Source organism: Anabrus simplex, chromosome 2 (assembly GCF_040414725.1).
Source record: "Anabrus simplex isolate iqAnaSimp1 chromosome 2, ASM4041472v1, whole genome shotgun sequence".
Taxonomy (NCBI): Eukaryota; Metazoa; Arthropoda; class Insecta; order Orthoptera; family Tettigoniidae; genus Anabrus; species Anabrus simplex.
The window spans coordinates 119160263-119180594 of NC_090266.1; the positions used below are offsets into that span (position 1 = coordinate 119160263).

Below are 20332 nucleotides of genomic sequence, written 5' to 3' on the forward strand. Positions count from 1 at the left end.
GACTTAAAGCGCCTAACAAATATATAGTAGTACTCAGCTATGACTCTCCGATCCAGTTTCCTAACACCAATTTTCCACAATATTTTAACACTAAACTTGACTGTGAGATGGGGTCTCATGTTTGTTATTTTCGATATCTGTCTTTCACGAAACAGTAAACAATTAGACTTTACTATCTGACGACCTAATTTACAAGGTAGAAGTAAGGTACGGCGAGGTTATTTTTTCCTATAATATGACCTTCCATTGACGTGTAATTACATGTCAGGGAGTCATTGAAGGTCATAATTATGATAAATGCATATGGACGGCATAGATGTAAGATAAATTGTTGATGCACAGCGAATTTATATATATTCGTAATATATGAGCCGACACAACTCGCGAATTGATGGTAGATCTTATGGAAGAGAATCGGTAGATCAAGCTCGGAACCCCGTGGTATACATCGGACCGCGTGGAAACAGCGTAGTCGCAAGCAGGTATCAATAAATATTTGCAGTAACAGCTGTGAAGAAGAAAGGCCAGACATTACATCTAGTATTACAGGCGTCAAGGAGGCCATGGATTGAGCCGGAATTACATACAGTTAATCATCTAACAGGCGTGTGGTATGACGTACTTCAAGTGGAGAAGAATAAACAATAGTAGCGTGTGTTCCTTTGTGAATCTCCGTGATAACGTTTCCTCAAATGTCAAAATCATATGTAAAGAAGTCAGGATCATAGTTATGTGGTTCATGGAAAGCAGCCTCATTATTATTATTGTAAATAATGAAGTTAGAATTTGTTTCAATGTTAATTCTTGAGTAGCAGAAAAAGATCGGGAAGCAAATAGTGAGCACAGCTCTTGTATGCGAGTTAAAGTCTTTAAAATTTAAGAAATTGAGGCCCAAATAACGCTTGATAAACTAAATATAGCATTGAGCGATACTAATTTATACAGGCCAGTATTAACCGATAACAGTGGACTTGTAAATCTGTATGAATTCGCTCTAATTATTTTGTTCGAGTTTCAGATTGAACCCAAGATGTTGCCTATATTTGTGAATAAGAAAGTCCATATAGAGGAGATGTTCGAGTAAACCAGTAGGATCCTGGTGGATCCGCACCCTGCCGAGATGAATGAGATGGCTGAAAAAATAACCTGACGACCAATACTTACCTGTGGATAAGCGGGGAAGTCAGATGAGTAGTCGAACCTTGCCCTTCTTGTTTGCTTGTAGATGCTTATAGTAGAAGTAGACCTTTTTAAATGTCACACAGGTGATATAAAGTGAAATAACTTGAATGTTCTAACGTGCTAACGGTGTTGGTTTAACGTCAATAATGCTACTGCGTATATTAGAATAATGTTTTCCGTCGGTGAATATTAGGGTTAGGCGATCTTTCCTGCGTTGTTTTCCGTGTTAGTGGAACAGCTGTGAAGCGAGTGTGATCTTGAATGCTACAAGTAAGTTTGAAGTACTGATGTGTGAGATATTTGATGTGGTGATCTTATAATATGAATAATTCCGCGGAGTGTTGTGATATGTTTTGTGGATCGATTCAGTGATGGTTGTATGAATAATAGTGAAGCTCTTCAAAGATATTTTAGCTCATTTATGTAGGAAATGATGAGTATTTTCGTTATGTGGTGGACACTGAGTGGCGTAAAATATGTAGGGTCATCTAAAGGTATAGTTGACGGTATAATTAGAGAATGATTTATTGAGTGGTGAATTGCGGTAGTAATTTAATTCTTTGAGATGGCCAATGGTTAGGATAGTGTTATTGAGAAGTATTTCCGCCGCGTATGTTTGAGTTTATTATATGAGCGAGTTTCGTAGCGTTGATTAAATGCTTTTCAAAGAGATTGGTTAGGCATACGAGCTGACTTGAGTTTAATTTGGTATCACATGGATAGCGGAATGTATTTTACGAACACACGAGTAGGACCTTCGACAAGCTACTCGAACGATAATTAGATTGTGGGAGTATTGTCACCTGTACTGTAGATCAACTTGTAGCATTGCTAGATGTAGTAAGTTGGCGCTGTAGAAGTACTTTCCAGCAGGATGGAGTGGAGCCGATGCAACGCAGATCGTCTGGCATTTGATCGTTCACTTATTTATAACAGTAGTTAGTACTTTATTCAGGTACAGCCATATGATGCCGTTGGTTGGATGGAGACATGCATTTATTTATTTATGGAGCAATGATACTATTATTATGTATTTGAAGGATTTTCTGTGTTTATCATGCGCCGTTAGAAAATTCAAGTTGTTATTCAGTTAGTTAGAAGGTTATAATGAAGTAATAGGAAAAGTAGAGCAGGGAGGACAGGTTCGTCTAAAAAACGCGTCAGCGAATGAACAAACAAGATGAATGAAAAGAAACTGAAATTGCTGATTTTCCATTATATTAATTTACATTTATTTAAGTGAATCAGTGTTGTGTAATGATGAGATTTTAATTTAATGACTGACAATTATTTTTCAAGATGGACTTGATTCTTTTATGCGGTGCGATAAGAGATGCACAAGGATAATTTATTTTACGTTGCATATTCAGTTGTTCAATTGAAGTCAGTTAATTTCATTTTATTAAAATTATTATACTTCCAATTTCTCATTGCAACTTTCATTTATGCCTAATTTAAGTGAACTCATTATTTCGAGACTGATGTTGGATCATTACCAGGTTAATTATTGATAGGATGTGACCGCTTTCTTTCCGAAGGGCCATGCCCTGAGTGGAGGATCATGTAAACCAGTGAATTCTAGTCGAGTTAATTATAAAATTTATTATCATCTTCGAACTAGGCGTCCCACGAACGGTCACAATACACAGTAGCAAAAGAAAATGAACACAACATATGTGGCTGGGAGGCGTGACCTGCCTTAAGGATATTAACGGTTAGGAAGTGCATTGTGGCATACGAGGTTCTGTTTCTTAGGCGACGATATATATTTGTATGTATGTATGTATGTATGTACTTATCTACTAGATTAACTTGCCACTGTTTATAGTTGATGGACTAGGACATGACTCCTAGATCCTCAGCTAGGAACAATACAGTTCTACTTCATTAAGAATGATCATCGGTTTTCCATTACTGATATTCTTGTTTGGCAATGACTCGTATGTTTATGCTTTGGTTCACTGCTTATGCTAGCAAGAAATATTGATGGCTTACTTCTAAAACCTCGTATCTCCTAATGCTGTTCCTATCCATTCTTTTCCTTATGACTGGTCACGCCTCCCAGCCACATATTTATACGCAGCCCATCAGAACAATTATCGTTGAGTTCATTTTCCTATGCTAATATGTGAAGGAAAATGAGCCTTAGATGCATTATGCTGTAGGAGTGCGTAAATACGTGATGAAAACAACATCCCTGCTATACGGTACGGTAAGGTACATTTTCCTTTACACACCAGCATAGGAAAATGAACACAATGGAGATTGTTCTGATGGACTGCATATCCACATGTGGCTGGGAGGCGTGATCAGCCTTAAGGTATATAATAGGTAGGAAGAGCGTTGGGACATATGAGGTTTTAGAAGTAAGCCGTCGATATCCTGTTTCATGATTTGGGGGTCCAACGCTGATGGTACGCTTTATCTTACCCGCCCCTGGTAAACTTTCAATTTCTGTCATTTTCTTTACGCCACAGCGACCACAGAGAGACCGTATAGTGACGACAGGATAGGAAAGGGCTATGATTGGGAAGAAACGACCGTGGATTTAATTAATATACAACCACAGCATCTGAGTGATGTGAAAAAAGAAAAACACTGAAAACCTTCTTCAGGGCTGCCGGCAGTGGGGATCGAACCCACTCTCACCCCGTAAACGTGTCGTTGAGCGCGAGTTAATTCGTCTCTTATAAGGAAGCCAATTGTAATATATTCTCAGTTTTAATTAATTAATATTCCACTTGAACAGATGCAATTTAATACACTTTGTGCAACGTTAAGATATGACGTAAACGCAGTGCTTCAAATAATATATACGTTAAAATATTTCTCGGAGTAATAGAACATTTCCCTCTGAATCTAAGAATGAAAATTGATAACTAAAAGTAACACAGGTAAATATGCTTGGCTTACAGCCTGGATTGCTGTATTCTTTATACACTGACTGACAGTGACAATGCAACACCAAGGAGGAGTGGTTCGAAAGGGATGAAAGTTGGGGAAAAAACAGAGACGGCACGGATGAATAATTGATGTTTATTTCAAACCGATATGCAGGTTACACAATGCGCACGGCATCGACTCAGTAGGATGTAGGACCACCGCGAGCGGCGATGCACGCAGAAACACGTCGAGGTACAGAGTCAATAAGAGTGCAGATGGTGTCCTGAGGGATGGTTCTCCATTCTCTGTCAACCATTTGCCACAGTTGGTCGTCCGTACGAGGCTGGGGCAGAGTTTGCAAACGGCGTCCAATGAGATCCCACACATGTTCGATTGGTGAGAGATCCGGAGAGTACGCTGGCCACGGAAGCATCTGTACACCTCGTAGAGCCTGTTGGGAGATGCGAGCAGTGTGTGGGCGGGCATTATCCTTCTGAAACAGAGTATTGGGCAGCCCCTGAAGGTACGGGAGTGCCACCGGCCGCAGCACATGCTGCACGTAGCGGTGGGCATTTAACGTGCCTTGAATACGCACTAGAGGTGACGTGGAATCATACGCAATAGCGCCCCAAACATGATGCCGCGTTGTCTAGCGGTAGGGCGCTCCACATTTACTGCCGGATTTGACCTTTCTCCACGCCGACGCCACACTCGTCTGCGGTGACTATCACTGACAGAACAGAAGCGTGACTCATCGGAGAACACGACGTTCCGCCATTCCCTCATCCAAGTCGCTCTAGCCCGGCACCATGCCAGGCGTGCACGTCTATGCTGTGGAGTCAATGGTAGTCTTCTGAGCGGACGCCGGGAGTGCAGGCCTCCTTCAACCAATCGACGGGAAATTGTTCTGGTCGATATTGGAACAGCCAGGGTGTCTTGCACATGCTGAAGAATGGCGGTTGACGTGGCGTGCGGGGCTGCCACCGCTTGGCGGCGGATGCGCCTATCCTCGCGTGCTGACGTCACTCGGGCTGCGCCTGGACCCCTCGCAAGTGCCACATGTCCCTGCGCCAACCATCTTCGCCACAGGCGCTGCACCGTGGACACATCCCTATGGGTATCGGCTGCGATTTGACGAAGCAACCAACCTGCCCTTCTCAGCCCGATCACCATACCCCTCGTAAAGTCGTCTGTCTGCTGGAAATGCCTCCGTTGACGGCGGCCTGGCATTCTTAGCTATACACGTGTCCTGTGGCACACGACAACACGTTCTACAATGACTGTCGGCTGAGAAATCACGGTACGAAGTGGGCCATTCGCCAACGCCGTGTCCCATTTATCGTTCGCTACGTGCGCAGCACAGCGGCGCATTTCACATCATGAGCATACCTCAGTGACGTCAGTCTACCCTGCAATTGGCATAAAGTTCTGACCACTCCTTCTTGGTGTTGCATTTGCTCTGTCAGTCAGTGTACCTGACGAACTGATTTTCTTGAAGTTTTAATTCTGAACACGTATTGTTACTCCACGTCTACGTTGTTTAGTTTTGCGAAATAATGTCTTAAAAAATCACATGAGTTGTCTGAATGAGCTTAAACGTAAACTGATTTTTTTCCGAATACCTAAGATAAACACATAGCTGTCTTTATCCCATTAAGGCGACTTTATGAAGGCAATAAATTACCAGCTGTTTGCCAGGTATGATAGATTGAGCCTCAGTTACAAAATTACGATGAGGAAGACATTCTTGAAGTTCCTGTTCTACTAAGAGTGGGCGAAGAAATAATCACCAGTAAATAATGTAAGCGTTATTGAGAAAGAACGAAACCAAGAGTAATGACCACGCATATTAATGCTCTAATGCTAAGAAACCAAACTCTTCATTCGGGAGACGCATGGGTTCTGAACCCACCGCCGGCTCTCCTGAGAATGATTTTCCGCGGTTTCCCATTTTCACGTCAAGGTAAATGCGAGGAAAGCTCCTATTCATAGGCCACTGCCGAAGTCAGCAAGGGCACGCGGCCGTAAAACATTCCGTATGAATTCATCTCACCTCATCCCCAACCCTGTATCAGATATTTACGAATATCTAAGACTAGCACAAAGCTGTCCTTATCGCATTACGGCTACTTGAACATAACTTCTTGTTTGTCTAACCTTTAGCCTCGTTTCCTAATACGGGGTAGGGGGTAAGTTGAGACGAATTTGCATGGAATATGTTTTAGCGGTCGAATGCCCTTCCTGACTCCGATCTTAGTTGAGGAGCAAATACTGCACCCTTACCACGTCGGAGTCACGAGCACTACACTCAGGTTCTTAACAGGTTCTTCTTACTATAAGATGACATCGGGTAAGTTAAACGCCTCGGATAGCTAGGGTGCACGAATGGTGATTAAACATGTTTATTTACAATCCCGAATTGATTGACAACGAAAATAACGATAACAACGGATTACGTTGAGAATCCTATTGGGCGGTCGAAATGTCAAATTGAGAATTCGATTCATCAAACCAGTCGAATTGGTTTCGTATAGAATCTAATTTAAAGTTCACTGTTGTTTCATAAATACCCCACATAATCGCATATAATTTGGTATTCGTTTTAAGATCGTTTAGGTTCATAGTATTGGCGTTGCCTTATAAATAATAATGAACTAGTAGTAGATCCTATTGAGTTAAAGATTCCGTTGCATGTCACTGTTAGGATGAAAAATTGTAATGTAGATGATTATTGACAGGTTATTAAGATATAAAAGGCTTTCGAGTTCGCAATGCAAAGATTTATGACAAGCAGAAGATTTAGAATTATCCAGTAAAACATACTGTTGTGTATAAATCTAATAATCTCGAGGAAGATTGTTACAGGCTCATTCTACTCAAGAAGAACGCATGTCTGTTTGGAAAATAAGCCAAAGGAAAGAAATGGAGGGCTAATATGTAAGGGTAAGCCCTGACCTCAGTAAATCATGCAGATACGAAGAGGAAATACCGAACCATGCGCAACCCTAACCCTGGTCCACAAGCCAGTTAATCTTTGTATATTACTGTGAAATAATGAAATAATGAAATAATGAAATAATTACTGTGAAATAATGTTCTTTCTCTTTTATAGACGTAGTATGTAATTTCATGTAGATTTAGGTGTCCTGAAGTAGTTCGATCTGATACGGAACAAACATATAATGAGCAATGGCGAATATTGTTATAATTTGACATATCGATGGCTTACTTCTAAAACCTCGTATCTCCTAATGCTGTTCCTATCCATTCTTTTCCTTATGACTGGTCACGCCTCCCAGCCACATATTTATACGCAGCCCATCAGAACAATTATCGTTGAGTTCATTTTCCTATGCTAATATGTGAAGGAAAATGAACCTTAAATGCTTTATGCTGTAAGAGTACGTAAATACGTGATGAAAACAACATCCCTGCTATACGGTATGGTAAGGTACATTTTCCTTTACACACCAGCATAGGAAAATGAACACAATGAAGATTGTTCTGATAGACTGCATATCCACATGTGGCTGGGAGGCGTGATCAGCCTTAAGGTATATAATGGGTAGGAAGAGCGTTGGGACATACGAGGTTTTAGAAGTAAGCCGTCGATATTGAGACATGTATGTATATTCGAGTGTTGAATTTCTAAATTTATATTTTAACAAGCGTGTGCGGGATTATTTATTGAGATGTTCCGACCACATTGGTCTTAATAACGGCTAGTGTTATTATTTCTTGGTAAACAGTGCAACGTATATGCGTGTGATATGCAGTAATTTGACGATCATTTACATCGATATTCCTTAAGAAGTGCTAGGAATATAGGAGAAAATGGTGATGTGCCTTATGATATATGATATATATGCGAGTGCTAAGAACTGGATTATTGAATTAATAACTTAATATTACTCGAGGTATGGCTTGTAATGATACAATTATATCAAGTGTCACATACTACATGGTGTCAAATATATACACTAGTGTCCAAAATTTAAGCATAATCACTAAACGAGGCCATACCGCCTGATAGGAATGTCAGACGGATTGCTGAACAAACGGAAGCTGACTCACACACCATACGCCACACAACTTGTCCAAAAAACAATGTCAGAAAGGTTCTGATAGCTTAGGTACACCTTTGACAACAAGTAACAAAACTTGCAATGTCTTCTACAACAAAATATGCGGTTGATAGGGTGTATGGTTACCCCTAAAGGCCACACATGCTTCAAAGCGACGTGGCATGCTCTCTATCAGGTGGTCCAAGAGCTCTTGTGGCAGTCGATCCCATTCCTCCGAAAGGGCAATCCGAAGGTCTTGGAGGGTCCTTGGTGCAGGCTGACGGGATGCAATTCGCCTCCCTAATGCATCCCAGGCATGTTCTATAAGATTCAGATCCGCAGACCTTGCTGGCCAGTCCATGCGATGAATGTCTTCCCCAGGAAGAAATTCATCCACCAGAGCAACGGGGTACGGTCGGGAATTATCGTCCTTTAAGAAGAAGTCTGGACCAACGGCACCTCTGAAGTGTCGAACATGTGGTCTAAGTACCACATCCCTGTATCTCAGAGCATTAGCAGTGCTATTCGGACCCATGAAGATGTGCACGTCCGTACGACAATCAACATGATGCCGCCCACACCATGATGCCATCAGCACCATATTGGTCCCGTTCCACGATGTTCCTGTGGTTGTATCGGCTATCTGGTTCTCCTCAGATTAATGTGCGACGGGTATCGTTCTGCAAACTGAAGCGAGACTCATGTGTGAAGAGCACATACCTCCATTCATTCATGGTCCAGTTTCAATGTTGACGTCTCCACAGTAAACGGGACGCAACCGCTGGACTTCGTACAAACAGCCCTGCTTTTCTGAGCCTCCGGTACAAAGTTTGCCGGGAAACGGCAACCCTTGAGACGGCTGTAAGCTCCGCCGACAATTTTCTTGCAGTTGCACTCCGATTTTGTCGGGTGGTTAAGGCCAGATATTGGTCCTGCTGTGGGGTGGTTACCCTTGGTCGACCTGGCACTGGCCCACGACTAGCATCTTCTGTGTCTAGAAATCGTTTCCAAAGCCTGAAACTGAAACTTTGTGGCACATTCAAGGATACAGCGACTTCGGTCTGTGTCTAGCCTGTTTCCAGGGGGCCGAGTATTCTACCCTGCAAAACGGGGTACAAATGGCGTCGTTGTGCCATTATGCTGTCACGTTCACCACGAGGCTACACTCCGCACACTATAACAGGGCAAACACGACTGAGGGAATATGGGGCGCGGGCACTGGCTGTGTTTACTTTACGGTTACGCCGCTAGTCAAAGCAGGGAACACTCCTTTCCTATACAGAGCGAACACGTAAGGTTGGTAGGTGCATATGTAGTGCGATTTGCGATCTATTTCCTTTTGCTCTGCTTACTCGTAACTTATGCTTAACTTTTGGACACTAGAGTAGTACGCAAGTAAGTCGTGTATTTGGTGTTGATTTGTGGCTAATATTAAACATGTGCATTTATATTAGATGATTTACGTCGAAGTAATATGCGAGTGATAATTGAGTATCGGCGGACGGTGATGTCAATACAAGTGATAATGAGTGTCGGGTTGAAAATGAATTATTTTATGAAATGCAGCAGAGGCGTATGGTGTGTTTAGGTGTGATTAATATATGTTAATTATGAGACAAGCTGTGCAAGTAAAGTCATTCGAATTCGTATCAGATTTGATGAGATTTAAGAATGTAGACTGTCATAAGTCGCATACATTTCGCTCGTACTGTGCGTGCTCGAGGCGATAAGCTTATTCACTACATATTTTCATGCATGTTTATAAGAACATCGATTTCTTAAAGGCCGTGATTACTACTCATGAGCTATCGTTAGTTATAATATAGAGTTATGTACCAGTGAGGTTTTGATTTTCACATGGATGATCCTTATCGTTTTATTTTGCATATAATGACTGATATTAAAACGGGATACGTGCGGCGTCGTTACTAATGATTATTTATCGCACACATAACTACGAGGATAGCCAACACGGTATTTAAATATAATTTAGTAGTAGTAGTTTATGAATTGAATAATAGTTTGATTTGTAGATTAGATATTACGTGTTTTATTGATTTTATTTCTTAAATATGATCTTGTTATATTACTATTGTATAATACCATCCCATCCTTCATGTCATACATTACTTTATCGATATAGTAGAACCTCGGAGGTATGTGTGGTTATTATTATGTGTCTAATGCGAGCATCTTCAGGACAGTTTATTTTAGAATAGGTTGATTAAGAACATTATTGATAGGATCATGTATCGAAAGCAAATGTTTACTACCATAAATTTTATACGCGTGTATTAGTAATCTCGATATATGCAATGGAATGATACTGAGTTTTGAGTAATCATTAATAAGAAACAGGCTATCTTATATAGGTTTATTGATATCTGACGAAATAATACATCTCACCAATGGTAATTGGAAAGAATAGTATTAATGGTTATTGTGAACTAGTGTTCGTATAAATGAATATGATAACTGAAATTCAGTAGATGACATATAACGTTGTTCACTGCATTACACTGAGATAGGTTTGAATTGGCAATCGACTGCAATCTTAACGTTCTGATTCTCATATATATTTAGCTTCATGTCGATCCTTGGTTTCGTCTAAACTTATTTAGGGACTTTTATTTGAATAAATGTATTCCTATAAAGAATATCTCAGTTGTTTTTAATGTAATGTAGACATTCTTAACTATTTCTGATAATTCATTCTGATATTGTGTTATTTATAAGGCAACGCCAATATTTTGAGCCTAAACAATGTTGAAACGAGTACCAAATTATATGCGATTATGTGGGGTATTAATGAAACAACAGTGAACTTGAAATTACATACTATACGAAACCAATTTGACTGGTTTGAATTAAATTCTCAATTCGATATTTTGATAGCCCAACGAAATCCATTGTTATCGTTATTTTCGTTGTCAATCAATTCGGGATTGTAAATAAACATGTTTAATCACCATTCGTGCACCCTAGCTATCTGAGGCGTTTAACTTACCCGATGTCATCTTATAGTAAGAAGAACCTGTTAAGAACCTGAGTGTAGTGCTCGTGACTCAGACGTGGTAAGGGTGCAGTAAAACAACTTCTTACATAAAATAAATTAATTGATGCCCCTCTCCATTTGATTTCCAGTTATTTAATGAGATATTGTCCATGATTCAAGGAATCGTAAGCCTCTACACGAGTTCTAATAGAATACATGCAGCGACAGCTCATTGTCCCAAAAGACACCACCCAGTTTCCCAATAACACCAATTTTCTCACGATAATATTAGCACTGAACTGGACCTTGATGTTGGATCTCTCATGTTTAGTTTCTTCGGTGCCTGTCTTTCATGAATTGGTAGGCTACTGAACGTTACTATCTGACGAAGTAAATTACAATGTACGTATTATACACATATATGCGTTAAGTTTACGGAGGATATCGTATATATTGTAATCACAATATTTCCTTTTGGAAAATATTTAAGAAGTTCAAATAGCATAATAGAGCCTCCGTGGCTCAGGCGGCAGCGTGCCAGCCTCTCACCGCTGGATATCGTGGTTCAAATCCCGGTCACTCCATGTGAGTTTTGTGCTGGGCAAAGTGGAGGCTGAACAGGTTTTTCTCCGGGTACTCCGGTTTCCCCTGTAATCTTTCATTCCAGTAACATTCTCCATTAAATTTTCATCTCATCTGTCAGTCATTTATCATTGCCCCAGTGGAGTGCGGCAGGCTTCGGCAGCCAGCACGTTTCGTATCCTCGCCGCTAGATGGGGCTTCATGCATTCCATTCCTGACCCTGTTGAATGACTGGAAACAAGCTGTGGATTTTCATTTTCATTTCCAAATTGCATAGTAAGCTTTAATATTAGAATTACATGATTGTAGTGACGTTCAGGATCAACTTTTGGCTTTGAGGCAGACATCGGTTTTTCGGAATGTGTTTCAACTGTGAATGAAACTTGCAGATGATTCTCCGTCTACAGTTAGTGTTAGAGAAGGATATATTCTATGAGAAATAAGTCCTACATTCTGGCACAGTTTAATTAAGATGTGTTTTGATTTACATTGATTTTGCGCATTTAATTCCAATGGCAAATTTAGAATTCAGCTCAACTCTATGCCACTCGGGACGTATTGAATATTGCATACTAAGCGAATGGATTAGCTTCATCCATTGTGGGGTTTGGAGCTAATTGTAACAAACTGCTCTGTGGGATATCATTTTTGACGTTTGAAATATAACCTTATGTACAATTTCAATTTATTTTTGACTGCAGGTAACTGCCAGTGAGAGGCATTGGATTATTTATGTAAATAGCAATGTTCATCTATAGGTGTTGAAACCAGCCCCTTTTTCTACGCTCGTTCTTAGGAGATGCTGGAATATCACAATGCTGTCTTGATTAGGAGTTTCGTGAGGTATCCATGAATCAACCGACATGGATGTGTGTGTTTAAATGCACGTGAATACCAACTGAAAACCCCAGGATTCGATTCTGAAATAAAGGAGAGGAGCGCTAAGCCTACTGAGCTGTGCAGGTAGTGTTAAATTTAAAAATATAATTGGTCACTTTAAGACACGAGGCGTGATTGGGTTAAGACTATTTAGTCCCCAGGTATCTGGTGGGGACAAAAGTCCATTCGTTTCGCCATTTAGACCGTCTGAAAGTTATGCAGAACCAGTTAACGGCTTTGACGGACAAGTTGCCGGCTTAACTCCTAGCCATTCCAGTGAAAGGACACCTGTGTTATCGCTGCTGTAGAGCGGGTTGTGAACTCCCTAGGCTGAATATTCGTGCTATGTGAATTACAATGCGAACAGACTTACTGTATGTCCACACCAGATACAAGAACGTCCGAAAGGATAGCGCACGTGATCATAGAGATTTCTTGGCTACTCAAACGCCGAGGTTTATCTACACTTTGCCAACACTTCTATGCTTTTAGAACGAGGTTAAATGGTAACCCTTTGCACATAACAGCTCATTAAGTGTTTTAGCCCGCCAAGACGACTGCTGTCCAGCCAAATGACCTGCAGGTACTGTAGTACCACGTTGAATTAATTCGTTACTTATTCTGTCAGTCAGGCTGATTTCTGGCCGCACACTGCTTTGTGCCGGTAAGTGCCAGTCACCATTCCATCCTCCAACTGCCAGTTCTTGTATCAGCTGGTCACGCCTACGTCTTCTAGGCTTATCGAGAAGTATCCTCTTCACTTCTCTGTCGTCAGATGACGGCTTTCCATGACCGATCCACTGCAATCTTCTGTTGCAGATGATGTTATTGATATTTTGGTTTACCTTATCTTGCTTGGATATCTTCGTTTCCACACCCCATAGACGAACTCGGGACCATAAATCCGTCGCAGCACGTTGTTTTGAAAACTACCAGGTGGTGTCGGTCGACCTTCATGAGGAACCATGTCTCTGAACTATAGAGAAATACAGCTTGTAGATTCATTCTTTGTGGTGTCAGAAAGGAGGCGCTACAAGAAGAGTATTTATCTATGTAATCTTTCTTCAGCTACTGGAATAGTAATTGAGTTGTCAAGATGCAATGAGCCTTATGTCCACAAAAAATGAAAATTGAGATAAGACCGCCATTTTCTTCTTCACATCATTTAGCATTGAGCCTCTGTGAATTTACTAAACGTCGCCACAATCCTCTATTTGCAACTAGTGCTGTGGCCTCATCTTATATTTAAATCGTTAGAAACTGAGTCTAACCATCGTCCTCTTGGTCTCCCTATACTTCTCTTACCCTCCGTAACAGAGTCCATTATTCTCCTAGGTAACCTATCTTCCTCCATTCGCCTCACATGACCCCACCAACGAAACCGGCTTATGCGTACATCTTCATCCATAGAGTTCATTCCTAACTTAGCCTAATCTCCTCATTCCGAGTACCCTCTTGCCATTGTTCCCACCTGCTTGTACCAGCAATAATTCTTGCTACTTTCATGTATGTTACTTCTAACATACGAATAACATATCCTGAGTCCAGCTACCTTTCGGTCCCGTGAAGTAAAGTTGGTCTGCAAACAGACCGATGTAATGATAGCTTCATCCTGGAGCTGACTTCCTTTTTACAGAATACTGTTGATCGCAACTGTGCTCTTACTGCCTTAGCTTTAACTGCACCTTGATTCAATCTCACTTACTATATTACCATCCTGGGAGAACACACGTCCTAAATACTTGAAATTATCTACCTGTTCCTGCTTTGTATTTCCAATCTGACATTCAGTTCTCTTGGATTTAGTACCTACTTATATCAATTTAATCTTCGAAAGGATAATTTTCACACGATACTCATTGCACCTATTATCAAGTTAGGCACAATCTGCCATTAAGACCAAGTCCTCAACATAGGCCAGACTGCGTACTACATTTCCACCTAACTGAATCCCTCCCTGCCATTTTATACCTTTCAGCAGATGATCCATGTAAACTACGAACAACAAAGTTGAACGATTATACCATTGTCTAACCTCTGTAAGTACCATGAACCATGAAATCATTCTACCATCAATTCTCACTGCAGCCCAAGTTTCAAGATAAATGGCTCTGATTGATTTTAATAATCTACCCTTAATCCCATAGTTCCCCAGTATGGTGAACATCTTTTCCCTCAGTACCCTGTCATATGACAACTAGATCAGCTGAAAATTGACAGTTTAAATTAATGTAAAGTACCAGCTGCCTTTTAAGTTAATATATTGTGAAATATTGTTTTGTTTTCTGTCACAAAATAACGGAAATATTTGCAGAATAAAATAAATGGAAATAATATATAATAATTAAATAATTTTTCATTTTTCTTCCTTCCTCCAGTCCACCTAAGTTTATGTTCCCATTACTTTACCATGTGCCATTAATTTTATTAAGCGGTTTACTGTTGCAAATATCCTTATGCACAATGTAATGCAGCAAAATGCCTTATGTCCAAATTAAACATTTAAATATCTAGAGAATAATATACATTTCGCTCGCGCATAAAATTAAAATCAAATATTATTTTCTAATTTTATGCTGAAAGAATCGTGATCTTACCTCTTGCACATAAAAATGACACGTTTTCCTTTGTTTGTGAAAAACATTTTATAATGGACTTACGGCTCTTTGCATCTTGGCAACTCAATTGCCTAAGTAATCTATTTTCACAGGATTATCATCCTGGAAGCGCTTCACATGTTCCAACCGTTCGAGTCTGCATGTTTGAATTTCATTCTCTAAATCAGGCTCTCCGTACAGTTTCAAAAACTCTACCATCCTTATAATTCTCCATTCGCCATTCTCACACAATACTCCGTTGTGACGCCTCCCAACTTTACATCTGAGAGTGAAGCTACCGTATACTTACTCTACATTTTCCCAAGCTGTGATGTTCCTTAAATCAATGCTTTATTGGGTCGCAGCACATTTCACGCCGCAGTCCGAAACATCATTGCCTTGGTCTGTCCAATAAATCGGTTAGACTTCCGTCGTGTAGTTTCGTAACGGGCACTTCTTTCTTTAGTGGTTTGTTAGTCTAACCGCTAATCTGGAGATCGCAATATCCCTGTCCGACACGGAGACCCTATCAGTAGTTAAGCTAGTGGTGGGATAGCTCTCAGGATAATTAGACCACGCAAACTCCAACACGTGATAAGGTAGGAATACTATCGTTTTGAGGTACTACCTGACGATATTATCAGGCCTACCGTACTGTAAGAATGCACGTGTGCAGGACTCCTACAGTATACGGTACTGTATTTAAGGTTCAACTTTCTTTATACATCAACATAGGAAAATGACATAGTAAAATTTGTTCTGATGGACAACATACCCATGTGTGGCTGGGAGGCATGAATAGTCTTAAGGAAAATAATAGATAAGAACAGCATTGCCAGATTGCTGGATACCTGCTATTCTTTTTTTAACCCGCGATACATTCCTACAGTACATTACGGTAAGGTTCATTTTTCCTTTACACGCTAGCATAGGAAAATGAACACAATGAAAATTGTTCTGATGAACTGAATATCCATATCGATGGCTTACTTCTAAAACCTCATATCTCCTAATGCTGTTCCTATCCATTATTTTCCTTATGACTGGTCACGCCTCCCAGCCACATATTTATACGCAGCCCATCAGAACAATTATCGTTGAGTTCATTTTCCTATGCTAATATATGAAGGAAAATGAACCTTACATGCATTATACTGTAGGAGTGCGTAAATACGTGATGAAAACAACATCCCTGCTATACGGTATGGTAAGGTACATTTTCCTTTACACACCAGCATAGGAAAATGAACACAATGAAAATTGTTCTGATGGACTGCATATCCACATGTGGCTGGGAGGCGTGATCAGCCTTAAGGTATATAATGCGTAGGAAGATCGTTGGGACATACGAGGTTTTAGAAGTAAGCCGTCGATATGTCGCTGGAAGGCGTAACCAGTCTTAAGGAAAATAATGGCCAGAAAGAGTAATTTCAGATACGCTGTGTAGCTCGCGCAGTGACGATATACAATTTCACAGCAACAAGATTTACTTTCTACGGAAAATACACCTTGAAGTCACGGTTATCCATATGATAATAATAATTTTCATTCATGTCGTATGGGCCAAGTTTGGAACATGTCATTTCAGCTGGCTACTTCTGGTTTTGATATTTGCCCGGTACTCCCACATGCGTTCTCGGTGTCGTTCTTTCATCTTCTGTGTCCATGCCTTTCCTGTTTTGAATTTTGATTGCCTGGGAAACACTGGAACGCTCGAAGTCTCTTCTTAAGTGGGACACGCTCCTGGATGTCATTACGTGTGATCCCCATTTCGTCAAGGTCTCTATCCACCTCAATGAAGCAAGCCCCTTTGGTTTTCTCCTGCTGAAAGAAGGTAATGATACGGTTGATCGGTCTTGCTTCGTGCATTCGTGTCACATTCCCATAAAAGGTAATTCTTCTTTTCCGATCGTATCGGTAATCTTCTCTACGTGGGTGTGTAGTTCGTCGTTAGGCAATCTTCTGTACTTTCCATTGTCATTGAAGATACCTAAGATCTTCCTCAAAATTTTCCTTTCTTTGGCATCCATTTTCTCGATCAGGCCTCTTTTTGTTCATTGCAAGACATTCTGAAGCGTGTAAGACCTCTGGACGGATAACACTACAGTATTGCCTCAGCTTTACTTCGATAGACATGGACCTTTTGTTGTAGACGCCCTTTGTTAAATGGTACGCCATTTCCATTTTGTTCATCCGTAATGTAAAGACTTCGTTCTCTGACAAGTTTGGTGTTATCAGTTCTCCGAGATACCTGAACTCATTTACTCGTAAAATTTTATCTTTTCCCACTGTGAGATATCTGGGTGCCAGCTTGATATTAGATTAAAATTTTGTGTTTTAAGTTGAAAAACCTGTTCCTTCGCTGTGTTTAAGGAATCGGAAAAATGCAAGATCATCTGCAAAGGCTAGGCAATCAACATCAACATTTTTGCTTTTTCACCTAGCCTGACTCCGATTTGAACTCCTTGATTATTCAGTTCTTTGCACCACTCCCGGATGACCTCTTTAAGGACACATTTGAAGAGTAATGTAATCTTCTGTCTTGATTTCAAAGGCGTATGAAATCTCTTTCCTGAACTTCACCTTCGAAGTGGTGTTGGTCAATCTTTGTTGGATGATTGTTCTGGTTTTGTTGTCTAAGCCAAAATCCTTTAAAATTCCGATCAGGGTGGTACTATCTAGCGAGTTATATGCCTTCTTGAAATCTTTAAATATCACCACAAATTCTTTATTTCCTAGCTTCAAATATGAAAGGATGGATTTGAGGTTCAAGATTTGCTCGATGGAAGAACGCCCTTTCCTGAAATCTCCCTGATATCCACCGATTTGTGGATCCAATTGTTCTTCTGCCCTCGTTTGAAGCGCGCTTTTGACAAAATCTTGTATGTTATCAGCAGAAGAGTGTTACCAATAATAATAATAATAATAATAATAATAATAATAATAATAATAATAATAATAATAATAATAATAATAATAATAATAATAATAATAGACTAATAATAATAATAATAATAATAATAATAATAATAATAATAATAATAATAATAATAATAATAATAATAATAATAATAATAATAATAAGGGATCTCACCCTAATACTAACGTCAACTAGCATCATGGTGTTGCATATACTCAATCTTGGCTACAATTTGATAGGGAAAACTGGTATTTTGTCTAGGCACCATGCCTAGTATATCAAACGGGGATTTTTCAGATATCAAAATAATGAGAGAATAAACTTAGATTTGGCAGAAGAAACATGGATTCATTTTACGTACCATTTCGGCATTTGCCCGGTTTAGAAGTAGTAAATCATAGAAAACTACATTAAGGTTGGTCGAAGATCGACATTTAAACCCATCTCGATTCAACTGTCTTCGTTACAGGCCTCACGGAATATTATAATATCGAGGCGGAGCTGGCAATCGAACCTAGGACTGTTGGATCCAGAGTGCGTGCTCAGACAGTAGGAAGGTGATATTAATAATAACAAAAATAAAAGTAACAATAAAAATAATAATAATGACACGTGGGCCGAACTCCTTGAATTATGAAGATGATCACTATAGAGAAGGGTTATCTACAACTCGAACAAATTAGAGTCTGCAGTAATAAGTATCTAGTGATAATGAAAAATAGGAAGGAGTGAGGCAGGTTTATAGCTTGTCTCCTCTCCATGTGAGCGGTTGTTAAGAAGAGGAGGTAAAGAAAATCAAAGATAAATTTTGAAAAAAACAATTGCTGTTCAGGGAGAGAAAATGAAAACTCTGACTTTTATCGATTATATTGATATTGTTACGTGCCAGCAACGTGGTAGCTCCTTTCCGTACTTCCAGGAAGGGAGTGGTGACTCAGACGACCTGGAATCTCCCAGAAGGCCTGTGGCGTGGGGCCACCCTTGCTGTGTATTGTTCTCGGCGGCTGGCTTACATGTGAGTTTCTTCGAGATTCAACGGGAATGTTCTGCCTGCAGTGACATCGTGAACTTTCTGGATCATATAAAGGAGGAAGGCAAGCCGCAGAGAGTTAGTGTTAGAGTGAACGACAGTTGGGCTCCGAGGTGGACGTGTGTTAATATTCGCCGTTGTGAGTATCGTCCAGCTATTGGATACTGTTCAGCCGTTGCTGATTGTTGTTCACTTCATGTGATTTTTTGAAGTACCAGGCTATCATCGGAGTTCGAACCAACGAACAGTCGTCATGTGTTGTATAGCCAGTGACACTGTGTTCAAATCCAGCTATAAACGCATAGCCGCTGTATGAGTTGATTGACTGGACTTTGAGAAGTGAAAGTGAGGCTTAAGGGTCCGCAGATAGACGAGTGGGCTAGACCTCCTACTGTGTGTAGAGAAGAGAGATTTGTAAATAGACTGTAATAGACTGGCCATTTACAGCTGGTTAGAATTGTGTGTGTTTAAGTGTGTGTGTGTGTGTATGTACATTTATTAGGTCATCCTGAAATAAATTAGAGTAATGAAACAGATAGAGTTATATTCATAACAAATGGTGTCAGAAGCTAGAATAGATCCCATGTGCGATACATCATTGTAATCAGCGTGAATCAGCGTGAATCACCGGAGCAGAAGCTGCAGGTTTCGAGCGCCATACAGAACGTTCCAGAACGTCGGTGTATAGTGAATGCACACTCATATAAATCATTTTTCATCGTTCATTAATTACTTCATGCCAGCTGAGACCAGAGACACACGAATATGGAGGCACAGTTAAAAGCTCTCTTCGATATGATTAAGAAGATGGAGAAAAATATGGAAGAAAATCAGAAGAAAATAGAAGAAAATCGAAAGAAGATGGTGGAGAAGAGGGAAGAAAATCAAAGGAAGATAGATGAGAATCAGAAAATGACGTTGGAAAAGTTGGATGTAGGCTACAGGGAGATGGTAGAAAGCCAGAAGGAGCTAGTAGAAAGCCGGGAAAGGTGGATGAACAGATGAAAAACGGCCAGAAGAAAACGGAAGACGGCCAGAAGAAGACGGCAGATGGTCAGGAGGAGATGGAAGACGACCATAAAAGGGTAGAAGACGGCCAGAAGATGCTGGAAGACGGCTGAAAGAAGACTGAAGGCGAACAAGATAAGATAGAGGGCCAAAAGAAGATGGAGGACGACCAGAAGAAGACAGGGGACGGCC

At 40.3% G+C, this 20332-nt stretch overlaps 1 protein-coding gene across 1 annotated transcript in view; it reads right to left on the minus strand.

The window, feature by feature from the left end:
- Tk (Tachykinin) overlaps positions 1 to 20332 on the minus strand; it is a 1255732-nt gene that overhangs the window by 280579 nt on the left and 954821 nt on the right. The window lies entirely within an intron of this gene.